This window comes from Giraffa tippelskirchi, chromosome 7 (assembly GCF_054371585.1).
Source record: "Giraffa tippelskirchi isolate mGirTip1 chromosome 7, T2T-mGirTip1v1.2.pri, whole genome shotgun sequence".
Classification (NCBI taxonomy): Eukaryota; Metazoa; Chordata; class Mammalia; order Artiodactyla; family Giraffidae; genus Giraffa; species Giraffa tippelskirchi.
Genome location: NC_137281.1, coordinates 33,172,672 through 33,192,670, shown reverse-complemented (window position 1 = coordinate 33,192,670; position 19,999 = coordinate 33,172,672). Strand labels below are relative to the sequence as shown.

The 19,999-nt window shown below is 38.5% G+C and overlaps 1 protein-coding gene across 2 annotated transcripts in view; it reads left to right on the top strand.

Moving 5' to 3' along the window:
- LOC145514265 (uncharacterized) overlaps window positions 1-19,999 on the top strand; it is a 985,725-nt gene that overhangs the window by 801,975 nt on the left and 163,751 nt on the right. The gene's annotated exons all lie outside the window — the stretch shown is intronic.

The following is a 19,999-nucleotide window of genomic DNA, read 5'->3' as shown; positions in this document are numbered from 1 at the left end:
CTGAATTCATTGATGAGCTCTAAGTAGTTTTGTGGTAGCACCTTTAGGGTTTTCTATGTGTAGTATCATATCATCTGCAAACAGTGAGAGTTTTACTTCTTTTCCAATATGGATTCCTTTTATTTCCTTCTCTGATTGTGGTGGCTATGACTTCTAAAACTATGTTGCATAAAAGTGGCAAGAGTGAACATCCTTGTCTTGTCTTATATATGTACTGGCACGTGTACTTATGGAAGTTGTGGTAGTGATGGTAGTGAAAGGATGATAATGGTGATGGTGATGGGACTCATCCACCTGATACAGTATATTTTACTTTTCTAAAAAGACAAATTGAGTTATTTTTAGTCATGGCTTGTTTTCTTATCCTCCCTCATAATCGTGACTTTGCCCCATATGTTTTTCTTCTGATTGAAATGTTCATCATTCCTTCTCCAATACCCATTTCCTGACTTGTTTCCTCACAAACTTTTATTCATACATCAGAAAGTAGCTCAAATCTTATATACTCAAAGAGACTGGATATCTGTGACCAGGGCATGCCCCTCTGTATCTCTTTTAACTACACCATTTTTTTGTAGCATGTATCAATACTGTGAGTTATGTCTATGTGATTTGGGTATGGTTTTGGTCCTCTGTCACTCTAGCCATATTTTCCATATAGAGCCTAAATTTTTGCCCAACATGGTATCCTATCATATAGCTCAGATCCTTGCATGTATTTGCCATGTAACACATATTTACTGCATAAATTTGTAACTGAAGATGTTAAAAAAAAAATGCTGATGTAGCAAAGGAACATGGTGGGAGATGAATAGAAATAAATCAGTGGAAACATTTCCAGTCTCTTTATTCCCAGTAGATTCTCTTTATTGCTGCTTTTTCAATCCCTTTTTGAATCCTTGTGATACCTATTCAGGTTTCTGTTTATATTTATTTGTTTGTTATTTATATAGTTTCTTTCTTCCAAAAATCCCTCTGGTAGCTCTGACAAATCAAGAGAGAATATTCCTTTTTGGGGCTTTCAGAGTTCCACAATATAGCCTCAGGTAAAATCGCTCAAAGAGCCCAAAAGGAAAGTAAAAAGAGTCAAATGACTATGTAACATGATGCCATCTTTCCCCTCCCCTTGTTTGCCTTTCTATTCTGTGTTGCTTGAGTGAGAATTCACCCTCAATTACTTGAACAGACTTAGCTTAAATTCTATATCCATACTTGGAAGATATTCTAGAAGAAGTGCATTTGTCTTTTGTAGGTCTTTAGTGTAATATGAGTGGAGCCTTCTTAAATATAAAGAATACATAATTATGAAAGCAGATTTGTATGAAATGCAGTATTTATTAAGAATGAGTGAAGAAATCACAATGGATTATAAACTGAAAATTACAAATGCCACATAATGCAGAAGACAACATATTTATAAATTAATAACTTCTTGAAACATTTCCACAATACTTTTTGTTCTCTAAATTATTTGGCTGCAATCTTTTGGCAATTTTATATTATTATGTTTTGTAACTGAAAGTTAATTTTAGCCTTCTAACAAGTTTGGTTGTTTATTTACTTCTCTTGAATTGCAAAGTATATTATTAATGGGGTGAAAACTACAGTTTGTTTAGGATTCAGTTAGAACTAAATCCTTTTTTTTTTTTTTTTGAAGTTCCATGTGTGTTGGTCGGAGGAATATTCCACCAAGCTTTAAATTTCAATTTTTTTTTCTCTCCTCTATCACATACTGTGGAGCCCCCCACGTAGAGCTGGGAGTTCTAACATTGATACTACCTATCAGTGATATAAGCCTTTGGAAATCCTTTTACTGAGACAGAATAGCAGTAATTACCACACACAGCACAACTGAATCACTTAAGTACATTCTGCTAAATCTACATAGTCCCAGCACAGTTTCCAGTTAAATGGATCCCCAGAATATCCACAGGGCACCTCAACTCTAATCCAAGGGAGAAGTGGGACAAATGTGGGGGTTGGGAAGGAGAGAAACCATTGTCTTAGCCTAATTTCTATATATGTGGGAGATATTCTAAAAGATACGTATTCCTGTTCCTGTTTTGTAGGTTTTTATCATATGGGCAAAACCTCCTTTAAGGTAAAGAATATAAAATTATGAATGCAAATGTGACTAATTGAGGTTAAAATGTCTTACTTCGTAAATTTTATAAAAATATGATCATGTGACCGTAGCACTGCCATCCCTGTGGATAATGGACACAAGCAGATGAAAAGCCTAAAATATAGGCTTCATTCCCTTTTACCAAAAAGGGGTATCCTGTACCCTTGTCTCTGCTTAGTACACAGGCTGCTGTCAGCAAACATGCTTCAGTAATGCTGGCCTTCTCTTCAAGACATAGAGAAAATATATTACCCATTATACCTTAGCAGATGCACCCTATGGTTACAGAATGGTTGGTATGTTGCCCTTCAGAGGAAGAGTGTGTCGAATCAAGATATTGACTTAAACCCCAAATGCACTAGATTCTAGACTATACTGAGTGGAAAATAGAATAATTATTATCATACATCTCAGCAAAACTTCATTGACTATCTACTAAACAACAGACATAGTGTCAAGCACTTGCATGAAGTATTTTATGGGTTGTTTATAAGAGGATATCTTTATGTCACTCCATTGTATAGGCAAGAATTCTGAACTAGACAAATTAAGTAAACTTCCCCAAGGACAAGCTGGTGGAACTTGCATTTTTATTATGGAAATCTGACTTCAATATTGGCAATTTAAGTCAATGTGTTTTAGTGCTTTGTGGTTTGTTTCCCCAGTCCTCCATACATTGATGAGAAATATATTCATCTCTCCCCATGGTGTAGAAGGAAGAACCTAAAGCTTGAAATGAAACCAAATTAAATTTAAATCACCTTTAAATATTATTAGTTGAATGAGCCATTTAGTTCATTGTTGTCATTGTTGATTAAATTTTTGATTCTTATCTGTAGCATAAGTATGTTCAAGTACCTTCTATATGACACTTCTTTTGAAGAACGATCCAAATAATGTAGGAGACAACTTTTAGTTCGGTGGACAAGTTATGTCTCTGAACTTTAGCTTTTTTACATAGTTGCTGTTTGGCTTTAAGCAATTCCATTTTTGTTACCTGCACAGTGGGACTCCATTATTTATTTCCACTGGGGAGAGGATAAAATGGAAAGGGAAGGTGAAAGTGGCGTATCAATTTTAAAGCATAATGTAAAATGTATGTGACTAATGTTTCCCACTATCTTCTCTAGAAACCACAATTATTACAATTTTTAATTTAATAGGATATTATGGAGATAAGGAGATAAGAAAAGGAAGTTTGACTTTGTTCACCAATCAAAACTAGGTTCCTGATGGTATAAGTTATTTCTAATCTGGATGTTCTGTTCCTGTTGGATGTGACCATAGAAACTAGGTAAATTCCCAGGTCACTTCTGTAATTTTTTCTTTCACAAAGACAGAATCTGCCTGATGTTCAGGAATAAAATTTTAAAGAGTAGGCAATAAAATAAATAAAACACAGTTGTTTATACATTTGTGTAACTGCATTTCAGACATTTTCTCCAGATTATCCCTTTCTTCTTTATAATGAGGATGACATTTTCTTTGGCAGTGCTTTTTAAATGTAGACTGTAAAAACCAAAAAGAAAAAAAAAAAGTATGAGTCAATTCTTATATGAGTACATTCAAGTGCATTGTGTTAATCGAATTACATGTTTTTACTGCACCTCATTTATTCAATTCACATGTTTTCCCCGGATCTCAGTTTGCTATGAAAGCACTGTCTCTCCCTCCATTTTAATTTGGACCAAGCCCAAACGAAACCATGAAAAAAGGCAGATATGTAAAAAGATGGACATGGTTTGTTATGTGTAGATGGGAAGCAAAATGACCTCTCAAAGTCTACAATAGAGGACATGACATTTTCCAAAGAGTCAAAAAAAAAAATTTTTGCAAAGTCACCTCTTCTATTTTCCCACCCATTTCATGTTGATGTAGTCATAGCTGGTTACAAGAAAAGGCACAGGAAAGTCACACTAGGGAACAATAATTCAATTTGCGTGATTATCAGAGAGCAGTAATGGGGAAGTTTCCGAAATGCCAGTGTACACAAGATATTGTTGTGGTAAGATTAATGAGCCTGAGGGAGAAACACCCTTCACGGAGGCTGATGGTTGCCAAGTGCTCTGACATTTTACCATGTGGCCGCAGTCTCTCACACTCCTTCCCATGCTTGTCCTCCACTGTAAGATCAGAAAGGCAATGAAGACAAGAGCAGAAGTTCACTCTTCTTACAAATTCACATTTTTCCCAGTCTAGCTTCTGGGTCTCTAATTGCTACTGCCAGTAATGCTTGTCCTTCTTGCTGGTCTTTTATCTGTCAGGCTCCTCAGGAAAGGTTTTCAGCCCTGTAGAAGCAGAAGATTTCAAGACAACAGAGCCTCTCTATAACTAAGCGCTTTATGAAGCTGTAATACAGCTTCTAGTTTTCTCCCTACTGCCTCAAGTGTTAACCTGACTTATCATTTTCCCCCAAAGTTCACCTCTTTATCCTTTGGTCATTCACTCTTGCATCATCTTCCTGCCTTCCAAACTTGGCATCAGACCAGAATATAGTCTCCTAATTCTTCTTTCTTGTGGTCACCTATCAGCAGGTCCCCAACTTTTTGGCATCAGGGATCAATTTCGTGAAAGACAATTTTTCCACAGACCTTGTGAGGCTGGGCTTCCTGGGTAGCTCAAATGGTAAGGAATCTTCCTGCAATGCAGGAGACCTTGGTTCAATCCCTGGATTGGGAAGATCCCCTGGAGAAGGGAATGGCAACCCACTCCAGTATTCTTGCCTGGAGAGTCCCATAAACAGAGGAACCTGGAGGGTTACAGTCCATGGGGTCAAAAAGAGTTAGACATGACTGAACAACTAACATAACATGGGGTTTGGGAGATGGTTCGGGGATGATTCAAGCACCTTACATTTACTGTGCACTTTACTTCTGTTATCATTACATGTCAGCTCCACCTCATATCATCAGGCATTAGATCCTGGATCTTGGGGACCCCTGTCCTAGACAGACAAGTATGTTTATCTTCTCTTTCTTTCTGACTCTCTTTTCCTCCCCATCTCTGTTTCTGATTAAGAGGGGAGAGTAAGATAGTGTCCAAACTATACTATGATGAAGTGACAAGCGTTTCAGAATTACATGAAATTATCACAGTTCTCATCCCCAGACTGTGATTTCTAACTGCTCTTGGAAATAATAAATGGATTATTTCTTTTGACACGTTCTTACTGTTTCTTCCCCCTGTGCTCTGGTCTAAGCACATATTTCTCTCTCCTACAATCTAAACACCACGGCATCTTAATAACACTTAAAATGAATGTATTGCATGCAAGCAAGCAGCTTGGCACAGAACAAGGTGCTTCCATATTCAAGTGGTCAATTTGCGTAAATGTTGAGCACTGCATTTTAAGATTTCTCTCACCATTCATTCCACCCACAGAATGACTCTCACAGCCCTCTTTTTTGATCAACTTTCCACAGGTTGGGAAAACTTTCAGGATCTTCAAATAGGTGACTTGGTAGGTCAGCAACTGGATTATTGCTAGAAGTTGAGTCTCCTTCATTTCCAGTGGCAGTGTTCCTGCCACCTCTGTCCCTCCCTCCCTCTTTCTAATTCTGCCTTCTGCTTGCAGGACTGTCCCTTGCCCTTTGAGGTTTTCACTCCCCACAGCATTTTACCCCAGGATAGAAAGCCCCCTGTATCCTTGGAACTATATATTTTGTTGTTCAATCTATCAGTTGCGTCCGACTCTTCCTGACCCCATGAAATGCAGCACGCCAGGCTTCCCTGTCCTTCACTATCTCCTCGAGTTTGCTCAGATTCATGCCCAATGAGTCAGTGATGCCATCCAACTATCTCATTCTCTGCCATCCCCTTCTCCTCCTGCCCTCAATCTTTCCCAGCATCAGGGTCTTCCAATGAGTGGGCTCTTCCTATCAGGACTTGCAGGTCCCTTAATCTCTTATCAGGTGGTCAGGTCTCCTAATCTTGATGAGCTTCTCTGGTCCCTTTAATCTTGCCTCAGGTGGTTTCTTGGCTGCTCCTCCCTTGATTAAAAACTGTTTGAATCCACCCATTGGAACTCAGGGATGGTCATGGAGGCAAGAAATGGGAGACAGAAAGGTCTCTGTGCCTGGGAGCCCCATCAGCCCTGTTTGGTTTCAAAATTTCATTGGATGATTCGGTATCCTTCTTGACTGCTATGTCTCTTTCCTTTGCTTGTACAGAAGGTAGACCTGTCTGCTTGAGTGACTCCAGTTTGAATATAGACAATTTTGTCATTACAGAAAAAACAATTTTGATGCACAAGAAGATCTCTGGATTGGGGAAGTGAATACTTCCAAGGGCCTGTTTGCAGGATCCCCCAACATTGTTATATGTGAGCCCCCTCCTCTGTCCCCAGCCCTCATGGATTACCTCTAAATATGTCTGTGCCTATAGGTTCTGCTTTCTCTACTGCTCAGTGAATGCCAGAACTGGGGCAAGAATAATAACAATTGGAATTTTTAAAAAATATATTACTCATGTCAGATACTACCCATGATTTAAAACATTATATCTTTTAATTTCTCTTTTAATTCTTCATAGATGAGAAGACTGAGGCTCAGAATTTTGTTAATCTACCCAAGGTGCCAAGGGGATGATGTGAAAGAGCTAGTGTTCAAATTAAATCTAATTCTCAAGGTCCTTGTTCTTAACATTAATGTCAAAGCAGTATTTGAAATGCTTGTCCAACTGCAATGAGGTCTTAAAGGAGAGACCTGCTTTTTTGAACATACATCTAAATGGGAGAAATATCACTCCTGAATGAACATCTGAAACATGGCAGATGCTGCTTACATATTTACTGGGTAAATGAAACCTAAGGCAGTCCAGTGAAAAACAGAACTGGAAACAAATACAGGAAACTTTAATCTGACAGATTTCTGTTAATCCCTTAGAGTGTGGTTTGTGGATCAGTATCATGACTTCTCCTAAAACAAGTTCGCTAGGAATGTGGACTCTCAGGTCTCACCCCAGAGGCAGGAAATACACACTTGCATTTTAACAGGATCCTCTGGGGAATTGTATGCAAATTAAAGTTGGAGAAGGACTGGCCAGATCTTGGTCAGAGACCTGGAGTCAGAATGTCTTTGGATGTCCCCTTACCTACATTAAAAAAGAAAGAAAGAAAATGTTGGACCTGTAGCCCACCAGGCTCCTCTGTCCACAGAATTCTCCAGGCAAGAATACTGGAGTGAGTTCTCATCCCCTTCTCCAAGGGATCTTCCTAACAGAGAGTGAACGTGACATCAACAAGTGACTTTTCTGCCAAAGTTTTACTCCCTTTCCCTTGTCCCACCAGTAACAAAAGGGCATCTTCACACACATGTGAGTGATTAGGTACGTTGGAAGGGGAAGGAATTGATGTAACAAGAAACAAGAAATCTCTCTCTCAGGCTATATGAGATCTTCAAAAAAATTCTCATGAAAGATAAAGAGCCATATAACCAATAAATATTTTACTCTCTATGTGGCCCTCTTTTTTGTTCTTTTTATTTATATTACCTGAGAAATTTAGATTCTTTTTATTTATATTGCCTGAGAAATTTAGATAACTTTGGTAAAGAACGTGTGTTTGTTGGTGGGGGTAATATTTTGCTAGTTTTCTAATTATATAACTCACAAGCTTAAAAAAATTAACATGTGTTCAGTATCCATACTTTTAAGAAAACAAGTAATAATTTCATTTAGAGTCAACCACAGAATACACAAAGGCAGTGTAATCTTGGGCTGAAGCAAAAATAGACAAAACTTTTCTATATTAACGCTCAATTGATAAGGTCTTTTCTGATCCCTAAAATAATATTGGTAGATATAAAACAGTGAATTCAGTTCTGCGTAATACTTAAAATTATGGGCAAATTGGAATTCCTTTAGTGGTGAGGTACCAGGATAGTGAAGATGAAACTGAAAAATGATGGAAGGAACTGAGACTATTTCAGAAGAAGACAGATTCTAAGAGAGATGCTTATATGGCATATACTATGGAGTAATTAGAGAGCCTATGAGTAAATTCACGGTACAGAGGGTTGAAAGACATTTGTAGCAGTTACAACTATCCAAGAAAGTCTGCTACAGAAAAAAATTCAATGCGAGAATAAACAAATAAGGACAAGCATACTGCAGTGCTGGAGAGAGGGATCATCAGGAATTGAATCTCATTCATCATTATATCCAGGACATGTTATTTAGTCAGTAGATGATCATGAATTGTGTTATTTCTTGCCTCAGCTGGCACATGTCTTTGACCCTCTTTAAAATCTTAGAAATGACCAGAGATAGACTAGTCCTTAGATTTTGCTAATGGATTCACATGCCTTTATGGTGGCTCACGTGGTAAAGAATCCGCCTGCAATGCAGGAGACACAAGAGACTAGAGTTCGATCCCTGGGTCAGGAAGATTCTCGACAGAAGGGAATGGCTACCCACTCCAGTGTTCTTACCTGGAGAATTTCATGGACAGAGTAGAGTCATGGGCTACAGTTTATAGGGTCGCAGAGAGTTGTACATGACAGAGCAGCTAACACTCAGATAGATGCCTTACCATTTCATCTAGATGTGTTCTGTTTCTCAAGTTGAATAATTATATTACACCACCATAATTTTCACCATGTCTGCATTGCCTCTACTTATTCGCCTTTAAGCTCCTTTTTTTTTTAAAATGTAAATAAATGGAAACTTAAATAACTACAAAAGAGAAATTAAGAAGTGTTAATAAAGTATTAAAGACATGTTAATATAAAACATGTTAATATAAAACCTCAGATTTGCAGATGACACCACCCTTATGGCAGAAAGTGAAGAAGAACTATAGAGCCTCTTGATGAAAGTGAAAGAGGAGAGTGAAAAAGTTGGCTTAAAGCTCAATGTTCAGAAAACTAAGATCATGGCATCTGGTCCCATCACTTCATGGGAAATAGATGGGGAAACAGTGGAAACAGTGTCAGACTTGATTTTTGGGGGCTCCAAAATCACTGCTGATGGTGATTGCAGCCATGAAATTAAAAGATGCTTACTCCTTGGAAGGAAGGTTATGGCCAACCTAGATAGCATATTGAAAAGCAGAGACATTACTTTGCCAACAAAGATCCGTCTAGTCAAGGCTATGGTTTTTCCAGTGGTCATGTATGGATGTGAGAGTTGGACGGTGAAGAAAGCTGAGCGCTGAAGAATTGATGCTTTTGAACTGTGGTGTTGGAGAAGACTCTTGAGAGTCCCTTGGACTGCAAGGGGATCCAATCAATCCATCCTAAAGGAGATCAATCCTGGGTGTTCATTGGAAGGACTGATGTTGAAGCTGAAACTCCAATACTTTGGCCACCTCATGCGAAGAGTTGACTCATTGGAAAAGACCCTAATGCTGGGTAGGATTTGGGGAAGAAGGAGAAAGGGACAACAGAGGATGAGATGGTTGGATGGCATCACTGACTCGATGGACATGGGTTTGGGTAGACTCCGGGAGTTGGTGATGGACAGAGAGGCCTGGTGTGCTGCAATTCATGGGGTCGCAAAGAGTCAGACACGACTGAGCAACTGAAATGAACTGAATATAAAACTGGAGACTTTATTATGTAATTAGAGTACATGAGAAAGAAAAAGGAAGTCACTGTCTCAGCTATTTGATGGCATTCAGTTCTAGTATCTATCTACCATGTAAAATAATTTCATGTATCACGCAGATTTTTGGTGAAATAGTCTAAGTCTAGAGCACCACATTTATAATACCCATGGATCTGAAATCTTTGGATTTGAGATCTAGAGCATAAAAAAATATTTTGTTGTGATTTGTATTCTGTAGCTTTTCCCTTTCACACCAAACTCCTCTGGTGTTGTCCTTGGCCTGTATTGGGCATCAATTTGTTCCATGTCCTTTATTGTAGTATTTGACTTGAACTGGTGACTCTTTTTTTTTTTTCCATTAGCACTTCCATTATGAAAGCCACTGCCCTATTATTAATTTATTTGTGTTGTCGCTTTTATATCCCCGAGTCTCCAACATTTCATTCCGCTTAAGCCTGTTGATGTCACTATTGATGACAAAGATGGTAAGATTTTTTTTTTTTTTCCCTTTGGGACAGCTTTTAATTTTTAAGTTAGTTAAAAATTAGGAGTATAGTTACTTTATAATATTGTGTTAGTTTCTGCTCTACAGCAAAGTGAATCGGCTATGTATACACACATACATACACACACACACACATATATATATATTCCCTTTTTTTTTTGTATTTTCTTCCATTTAGTTCACCACAGAGCACTGAGTAGAGTTTCCTCTGCTATACAGTTCTCATTAGTCATTTATTTTATATATAGTATCAATAGTATATATATATATATGTCTATCCCAGTCTCCCAATTCATCCCATTCCCCTTCTTTCTCCCTTGGTAGCCATATCTTTGTTCTCTTGTCTGTGTCTCTGTTTCTGCTTTGTAAATAAGATCATCTATACCAGTTTCTTCAGATTCCACATATGTGTGTTAATATATAATATTTGTTTTTCTCTTTCTGACTCCACTCTGTATGACAGTCTTTGGTCCAAAAGATTCTTTCCTTTCTTATTTTTTTTTTTTTTGGCCATATTGTTCCCTGCAGTGGAGATGCAGAGTCTTAACCACTGGACTGCCAGGAAAGGTCCCCTAAGATTCTACTTTTAATACTTACCTGCTTTCTCTAGATAAAGTCTGACTAGTTACTGGTAATAAAATTTTGGTTAGGATAGCATTAGAGGTGAATCTGTTCTATACAGTTCAAAAATGGACCTATCATGGAAAGTGTAAATTCCATTCTCGTATTAGACTTCTTGAGTCATGTGCTGTGTTGTGTAAGAAAAAGGCAAAATAATTAATGGCAGCGTCTTGCATGCAGAGGGGGATGAATTTTTTTGTGCTGAACATTATGATGATAAATGCTAAATCTGACATGTGTCTGTGATTTTATCCCATTATGGTTGGAATTCTGCGACTTCCAGGGACTGTGTGATATTACATATAAAACATAGGCCTTTAAATCTGACAAGTTGAGTATGAGTCTAAACTCCCAACTAATGAACTCTGAGACCTGGGCTAGTTGGTGAATCATTCTATGCTTTATTTGCTTTCTCAGAATGTTGAAATAAAAAGCCTTCATGTGTGGTCCGGAGGCATTTCAACACATGTCCCAATGCCTCTCAACTGAACCTCATTTAATACCTGTAGGGGGTTACACAGTCGGTCTAAATCCCTGTGTGTCTCATAGTGGGACACAAAAAGACTAAAGTGAAAAGGACCTTGGAAGGATAATTAGCAAATATTAACTACTTGACTCTTTGGGCAGAGGCAATAATGGAATCTCAGAATATTAACCTTATGTGAAAAATGAGGTTGATATTCATTGCCTCTGAAATGTAAAAACACAACGGACTTATCATAAGGCTGTTTTAAAAAGGGCTGCTTATAGCTATCTAAATAACCAACATAAACTGCATTTGTAGAAATCATATCCTCCAAAGAAGGAACTATATTCTTTTTTTTTTAACTAAAGGTCTACCTTTCTTGACCCTGTTTAATATTGATATCTAATTCTTAAGAAAACAACATGTAAAAAGATGAAAACAGAATATGAATTATACAGTCAGCCTTCTAAAAGCCCTATGTGTATGCACTCACACCAAACATACACAAACACACACACGCAGACAAATAACTTGCAAAAATGCTCCTTGATATTCTGATTATGATGGTTAAGAAAAAATTGAATGTGTTTGGGAATTACTGTTTAGCCATTTAGAAAATGGGATTCAGGATTGATTTAAACAAGATAAGGACCTTTCAGTTCTTTTCCCTCTTGTTTTATATGGTTGCATTTTTTAATAATCATTTCCTTTGGCCCAATAGTGTACCCCAGGTAGATATCTACATGTTTGACATAATGAAACAATGTCATTACTCTGTTCTGAAAAACTCCCAGTGTAATAATAAGCCAAATAACTTCTCATCCATTGCACACATCTGTGTCCAAATAGGATGGAGAATTACATAGACTGGAGCTATTTCCTAGTCCTCAGACTTCCATATCTGGAAGTCGTTTTTCATAGTGTAAGCTACAAATTGAATGGCATAATTTGATGATGGACATAGAACTGTGTATTTGTTTTTATTTGACAAAATCATTAAACATCACATAGGTTGAAAAATGAATCACAGAGCCCTAAGCCTGCCTTAGAAGATTGCACTTCATAAACTGAATTGCTCACATGGGCATCATTTTGGTGGGAGTTATAGATTTTCTAGCATATCTCTGATAGATAGGACTAATATAACTTCAATAAAAACTCTGGATTTGTCAATATAAAATTTTCCCTACCATTGAAAGATGTAAGGTACTCCAACTAATAAATTGGACGACAACCTATTCCTGAAGGTATACTAACATACATATTGGGTTACAACAAGCAACAAAATCATTGAGGTAATAAACCACAGTCACAGAGGAGCCATTGAAGGTTTCTCTCTATTGCAAGAGCCCAGCATGATGACTGTAGGCATAATATACCCCCATAATGTTAATTTCCAATAATTAACTTTGCTACATGTGCAGTGATTTAGAACTACATATAAACTGTACCTGAATGTCATATATGCCACTTATATTTATGACACTTCACATGAATTGTATCACATAAACTAGTTCAGTTTAGTTGCTTAGTCGTGTCCAACTCTTTGAGACCCCATGGACTTCAGCACGCCAGGCTTCCCTGTCCATCACCAACTCCTGGAGCCTACTCAAACTCATGTCCATCGCGTCAGTAATGCCATGGAATTCTCCAGGCCAGAATACTGCATTGGGTAGCCTTTCCCTTCTCCAGGGGATCTTCCCAACCCAGGGATCAAACCCAGGTCTCCCACATTTCAGGCTGATTCTTTACCACCTGAGCCACAAGGGAAGCCCAAGAATACTGGAATGGGTAGCCTATCCCTTCTCCAGCGGATCTTCCCAACCCAGGAATTGAACTGGGGTCTCCTGCATTGCAGGCAGATTCTTTAGCAAACTGAGCTATCAGGGAAGCACATAAACTAGTGGTGATGAACAAATCCATTAGGAGCCTTCAACTCAAAAATATGTGACTTATGTACTTTGAGTTTAATGTAACAGTTTGTTCATGATATATGAGCTTGATACCTAGATATCTAGGTATCTGGTTAACTGGTAGTGGTGCCTTTGGATGAGTGAGAGCAGTTCAATCAAATTAGGCTTGAGGTGCTAGGTCAACTGAAAAATAGGACAGATTTAGGCATTTCCCCTAAATTTTGTGGTTGCGTGAGACTATATAACTTAACTTTTCAGGCCTCCATATTGCCAACTACAAATTGGCACTTACCAGAGCATTGCCAATGACTGTACAACAAAGGCGTTTGCCAGCTGCCTCTATGGAGACTGAACCCCATGCTGCTATAGCTGCTGACCTTCAACAACCCCTGAGGGAGTTCAGGGTGGAGTGAGGCACTCTGTGCTCCAGGAATCTGGTGGGACAGGTCTTTAGATAGTTGGATGTTTTCAGGAACAGATTTTATGATCTCAATCCTTGCATCTCCTTATATCTAGAGAAGCACTAAATCCCATCATGGTGACATTAGATCCTCATGACTAACAAAAAACCTTTTGTAAAATGAGTGCTTCATGGTATTGAACTCCTCCTTCACCAAAACGTTATATATTGTCTTTCCCCCACTGCTGCTTTGGAGCAGTCTCTCAGAGCTATCTGAGATGCTGCCTCCCAGGCTGCAGTCCTCATTTTGCCCCAAATAAAACTTAACTCACAACTCTCAAGTTGTACATCTTTTTGGTCTACAATATCATTACTTGAAAATTGAAGATGATAATAAATATCTCATAGGGAGGCTATGGGGGTAAATTTTGAAGCAAGTAGCACAATCCTTGGTAGCTAAGACATGTTCATTTATTTGCCTCATCCATACAGATCACTTTTTACCTTTATGACATACACTAATATGTCATTGATGGTGTGCTTTATTTATGATCCATTAGTTGATCTTATATTTATTTCTGAATAATCATTCCCTTCTCACTTTGTGTTAGGGTTCTCTAGAGAAATGGAACCAATAGGAGATAGATAGGTTAGATAGATATATTTATATCTATCTTTATATCTGTGCTTCATACACAGATAGATAGGACTGCTACTGCTACTGCTAATACAACTAATAAAACAGAAAACAACCAATCTATATATCTATACATATCTGTTAAAGGTAATTTATTCTAAGGAAATTGGCTCACAAGACTATGGAGATGAGTAAATCCAAAATCTGCTGTTTAAATCCAAAGGTTATCTGTTGTTAGAATTCTATTGTTTGAGGAGGTCCTTCTTAGTTCAATTAGGGCAACTCAGCCAGTTGGTCAAGGCCCACCATGTCAGGGAGGATTATCCATTTTATTCAAAGTCTACCAGCTTTAATGTTAATCTTGTTTAAACATACCTCACAGAAACATTCAGAAGAATGATTCAGAATAAGGATTCACTCCATATCTGGTCAGCATGGCCCAGCCAAATTGATACAAAGTTAACTATCACACCTTCCTATGCAGAAACCTATCATTGTATCTCCCTGTCACGCATTCTTCAACTTTGTCCAGAAATCTACTCCTGGACAACTGAGCTTCAGATTTACTAGATTTTGTTAACTGGTATGCATCAAATTATAAAATAAATCACTTTTAAAAAATTAAAATCCATATAAAATACGTTTAGTAAGAAGGTAGGTTTTACTTTTATACCTTGTGGGTTCTAGTCAGGAACTTTGATTTTCAGAGGTCTAAATTTACATTATCTGAAATATATTAAGCTCTAAAATACCAGCTTCTATGAAAAATTAGAAGACTTTTTATAGTTTGCTTTTCTAGCAGTTTGTCCATGAGAAACTTATTTAATTTTAAATAGAGTATGCTTTTTCAGCAAACATAGTACCCACTTAAAGGTTATTGCAAAGTCAGAAAAGTTAACCTACCTAGAGCATGCCTTCAGTGAGATAGGTATTTTGTGACAGCTAATTTAACAATTTATTCATTTAAAAATTAATGCATTTTCCTAGTGTTATATTTTTAGACACTTAAATATTAATTCATATCTGTGCTTTAGTGTTTTTGATGTTATTTAACCTTTTTTTTTTTTAACCTTTGTATTTCAAAATTGAGAATATTAGTGAATATCTCTTAAGGGGGTCACGGAAGTTAGTCTTTGAAACAAACAGCACAATGCTTTTGAACCTAAAAATCTTGTGTCTTTGTTTCCTCAAAATGGAGTATATTTCACCCTGCAGTGACTTGACTTTTTCTTTCAGATTCTCTGTTTGTGGAATGTTCATAGGTTGTAGGCATGGTGAGGATCATCAATAGAAAAACCCAATTTTATTTTGCTCTGAATTTGAAGAAACTATGTAGCCTGTTCTCTGTTATTTCCTACAGCCATAGTCCCTGAACAATATAACTCTCCACCCTTCCAGTAATTGAGAGCAAAGATAGGATTATCTTAATGACTAGTCCCTCCTTTATTTCTAAAGATAGGCATATAAGTAAGTTTATGATTGTCAGGGTTTGGACTACAGTCTAAAGTGAAAGTGAAAGTGAAGTCGCTCAGTCGTGTCCGACTCTTTGGACTACAGTCTAAAGTAAAGTTTAAATCCTTCCATATGAGGCAATTACCACCACCTGATCTTGGTACAAGATCATACAAGAATGATCTTGGTAATCAGCATTAAAGATAAAAGACTGAAATGACTCCTTTCTAATTTTTTCTCAGCAGCTGTGATAGTTAATGGCCTCTCAAAATTAACTGCATCCTATTCTAGAAAATACACCCATTCTAAAAAATATGGCAATCCCCAAAACTCACTTTCTAGATTTAGCTTTCCTGAAAGACTACCTCTTGGGGAGGAACAATTTTTCTTCTGTGCCTCTAGGTTTTCTGGATGCTCAAAAAATAAAATTGACATAGAATAACAGATTAGCTTATTTGCTGTGTCAGGTCTTCATTGCGGCACTTGCGTCTCGTGAGCTGTTTTATTGAGGCGCACAGACTCTCTAGTTGCGGTGCCTGATCTTCAGTTGTGGTGCATGGGCTTAGTGGCTCATATGGGATCTTAGTTCCCCAGCCAGGGGTTAAACCTGTGTCCTCTGCATTGCAAGGCAGATTCCTAACAACTGGACCACCAGAGAAGTCCCAACAGATAAAAATGGAATTGCTTGTGTACAGGGGCTCCACAAAGACAATGAGACCTAACGACAAGCTGGACAATTGATATGCTATCCTGAGCTAAGGAATGGGACAGGGGCCTGGAACTTCAAAGGGGAGGGTGATTCACAGGACTGTAAGGAGAGAAGATATTTGGTGATTAGATGTTTATTCTGCCATGCAAATAGGACATTCAGAGAAAAAGTGATCTCTTGGAAACAACTCTCTTTCTGGGGCAGGCCCTCTATCTAAATTATTTTAGGTAGTTAAGGGAGAGGTAAAACTTTTTGTTTGCCTTTAGCTCAAAATAGTCTGATCCCAAAGTGCCACCATTTTGGGGAGGTTCATTCAGAACCCCTTTAGGCTCATGTTAATTGCCAGTCTTGTCTTGCCTGGTAACAAAAATCGCTTAACAAAGTAACTCAATCATCCCTTGCTGCTTCTGCTTTGACTGACTCAAAGTTTAATTAGTCTGTCTCAAAACTTTTAAGTTCAATTTAATAAACCACACTCATGTCAGATGTTCTTGGAATCAAAAGGTGTCCAGGAGGTAGGAATATCCTCAAGTAGCTCCAATTGAATTGAAGAGATAAGATTTCAATGCCCTCTGGGATTCTAACTATGAAGGGAAGAGATGAAACCACAATGAAAAACAATGCACATAAATCTATATTAAATTTAAAATGTACTAGTGGTCTAAACGCTTAATGGAAATATAATGACAGAGACAAGATTGATTTTCCTCTGTAGTAGGTAGAATACTGTCTCCCCTAAAGATGCCCAGGTTATAATCTCCAGAACTCGCAGATATACATTGCTTTGCATGGCGGGAGGTATTTTGAACTTTGTAGATGTGATAAGTCAACGCGCTTGAGATGGGAAGATTATCCATGATTCTTCAGGGTGGGGGTCCAAGGTACTTACAAAGGACTTTCTGAGAGGGTCAGAGTCTGAGAGAGAGTTGAAAACACTATATTGCTGACTTTGAAAAGGGAAGAAAAGATCATGAACTAAAGGATTCAGGCAGATTCTAAAATATGGAAAGACAAGGAAATGGATTTTCCCTTAGAGCTTTCAGAATGAATGCAGCCCCCAAACCTTGATTTTAGCCCGGTGAGACTTCTGACCTACAGAACTCTGAGGTAATAAATTCATATGGTCCTGAATCAGTTTGTGTCAACTTCTTGCAGAAGCAAGAGAAAACAAATGCACTATTCAAGAAAACCCTCAGAGAGAATCTGGCATTTAGGTTAGGTTTTCCAGATAGAATGGAGGGTGGAGAGAACCATAATTAACACTGTTCAAAGAGGAGTTTTTTGGTTTTGGCTGTGCAGGCGTCTCTAGTTGCAGCATGTGGACTTACTTGCCCCACAGCATGTGGGATCTTTGTTCCCCAATCAGGGATTAAATCAGTATTCCCTGCATTGGTGGGTGGCTTCTTAACCACTGGACGGCAAGGGATGTCCCAAAGGAGGATATTTTAATAAATCCCAATAATACAGTGTCAATGATAGTAGAGACTGAAGGGAATTTGTAGAATAGTCTATCTAGTGTTAAAATTGTTTTTCATTTCCATTTATTCAATGGAAAGTCACTGGAGATGGGGATGTACACTCACCCACCCAGGCCCACATCCACACTCGCACCCACAGAGGCAAATGTGCACACATATATAAACTATTGTATGACCTGTGTACTGTCATTGCAAGCATCTCATCATTGATCTCCCTTGTTATCATGACAAGTCATTCAGCAGTTGTAGTTATTTTTATATCAGTATTATTGTTTTCGTTATTTTGTTACAAATGAGTTTGTTCAGGCAATACTAATGAAAGGTGCCCGAAAATGGTCAGCTAAATGCTAAGCATTGCCTTCAGTATCCTGGGAAGGAAACAGGCAGAAGTCAAAATATTTTATGTGTATGGATATGAGTTTGAGCAAACTAAGGGAGATAGTGAAAGACACGGAAGCCTGGCATGACACAGTTCATGGGGTCACAGGGAGTTGGACAGGACTTGGCGACTGAACAACAACATTGCTGACTTTATTTTTTGCCTTATGTTCTTCATATGTAGAATGAGGCTAACAAATACTACCTCAGGTGTTCATTCAGTTGCACAGTCATGTCCGACTCTTTGCAGCCCCATGGACTGCAGCACGCCAGGCTTCCCTGTTCATCACCAACTCCTAGAGCTTACTAAAACTCATGTCCATTGAGTCAGAGATGCCATCCAACCATCTCATCCTCTGTTGTCCCCTTCTCCTCCCACCTTCACTCCTTCCCATCATCAGGGTCTTTTCCAGGGAGTCAGTTCTTAACATCAGGTGGCCAACGTATTGGAGTTTCAGCTTCAGCATCAGTCCTTCCAATGAATATTTAGGACTGATCTCCTTTAGGATGGACTGATTGGTATCCTTGCAGTCCAAGGGACTCTCAAGAGTCTTCTCCAACACCACAGTTCAAAAGCATCAATTCTTCAGCGCTCGGCTTTCTTTCTAATCCAACTCCCACATCCATACATGACCACTGGAAAAACCATAGCCTTGACTAGACGGACCTTTGTTGGCAAAGTAATGTCTCTGCTTTTTAATATGCTGTCTAGGTTGGTCATAGCTTTTCTTCATTACAGACGTTAAAAGATAGAGTTCTTTGATATCACTGAGAGGGAGAAAAAAAGGAAAGAAATTTATTACACTTGGCTTCCCAGGTGTCACTAGTGGTAAAGAATCTACCTGCCAGTGCAGGAGACATAAGAGAGATGGGTTCAATCCCTGGGTGGGGAAAATCCCCTGGAGGAGGGCATAGCAACCCACTCCAGTATTCTTGCCTGGAGAATCCCATGGACAGAGGAGCCTGGCAGGCTACAGTCCATAGGGTCACAGAGTTGGACACAACTGAAGTGACTGAGCACACACACACACACACGCACATTTAATAGACTCTATGTGGAAACAGTGTCAGACTTTATTTTTCTGGCTCCAAAATCACCGCAGATGGTGATTGAAGCCATGAAATTAAAAGACGCTTACTCCTTGGAAGGAAAGTTATGACCAACCTAGATAGCATATTAAAAAGCAGAGACATTACTTTGTCAACAAAGGTCCATCTAGTCAAGGCTATCATTTTTCCAGGAGTCATGTAGGGATATGAGAGTTGGACTGTGAAGAAAGCTGAGCACCAGAGAGTTGATGCTTTTGAACTGTGGTGTTGGAGAAGACTCTTGAGAGTCGCTTGGAATGCAAGGAGATCCAACCAGTCCATCCTAAAGGAGATCAGTCCTGGGTGTTCACTGGAAGGACTGATGTTGAAGCTGAAACTCCAATACTTTGGCCACCTCATGCAAAGAGCTGACTCATTGGAAAAGACCCTGATGCTGGGAAGGATTGGGGGCAGGAGGAGAAGGGGACAATAGATGGCTGGATGGCATCACCAACTCGATGGACATGAGTTTGGGTAAACTCCAGGAGTTGGTGATGGACAGGGAGGCCTGGCGTGTTGTAATTCATGGGGTCACCAAGAGTCAGACACAACTGAGTGACTGAACTGAACTGAACTGATGAACTAGGATTAATGCTATGACTTGTACTATGTTTATTTCTCAACAGAACACATATTTGGTAAAATATACCCTCTGATTTCCCTAATAAACTTTCTACTCTA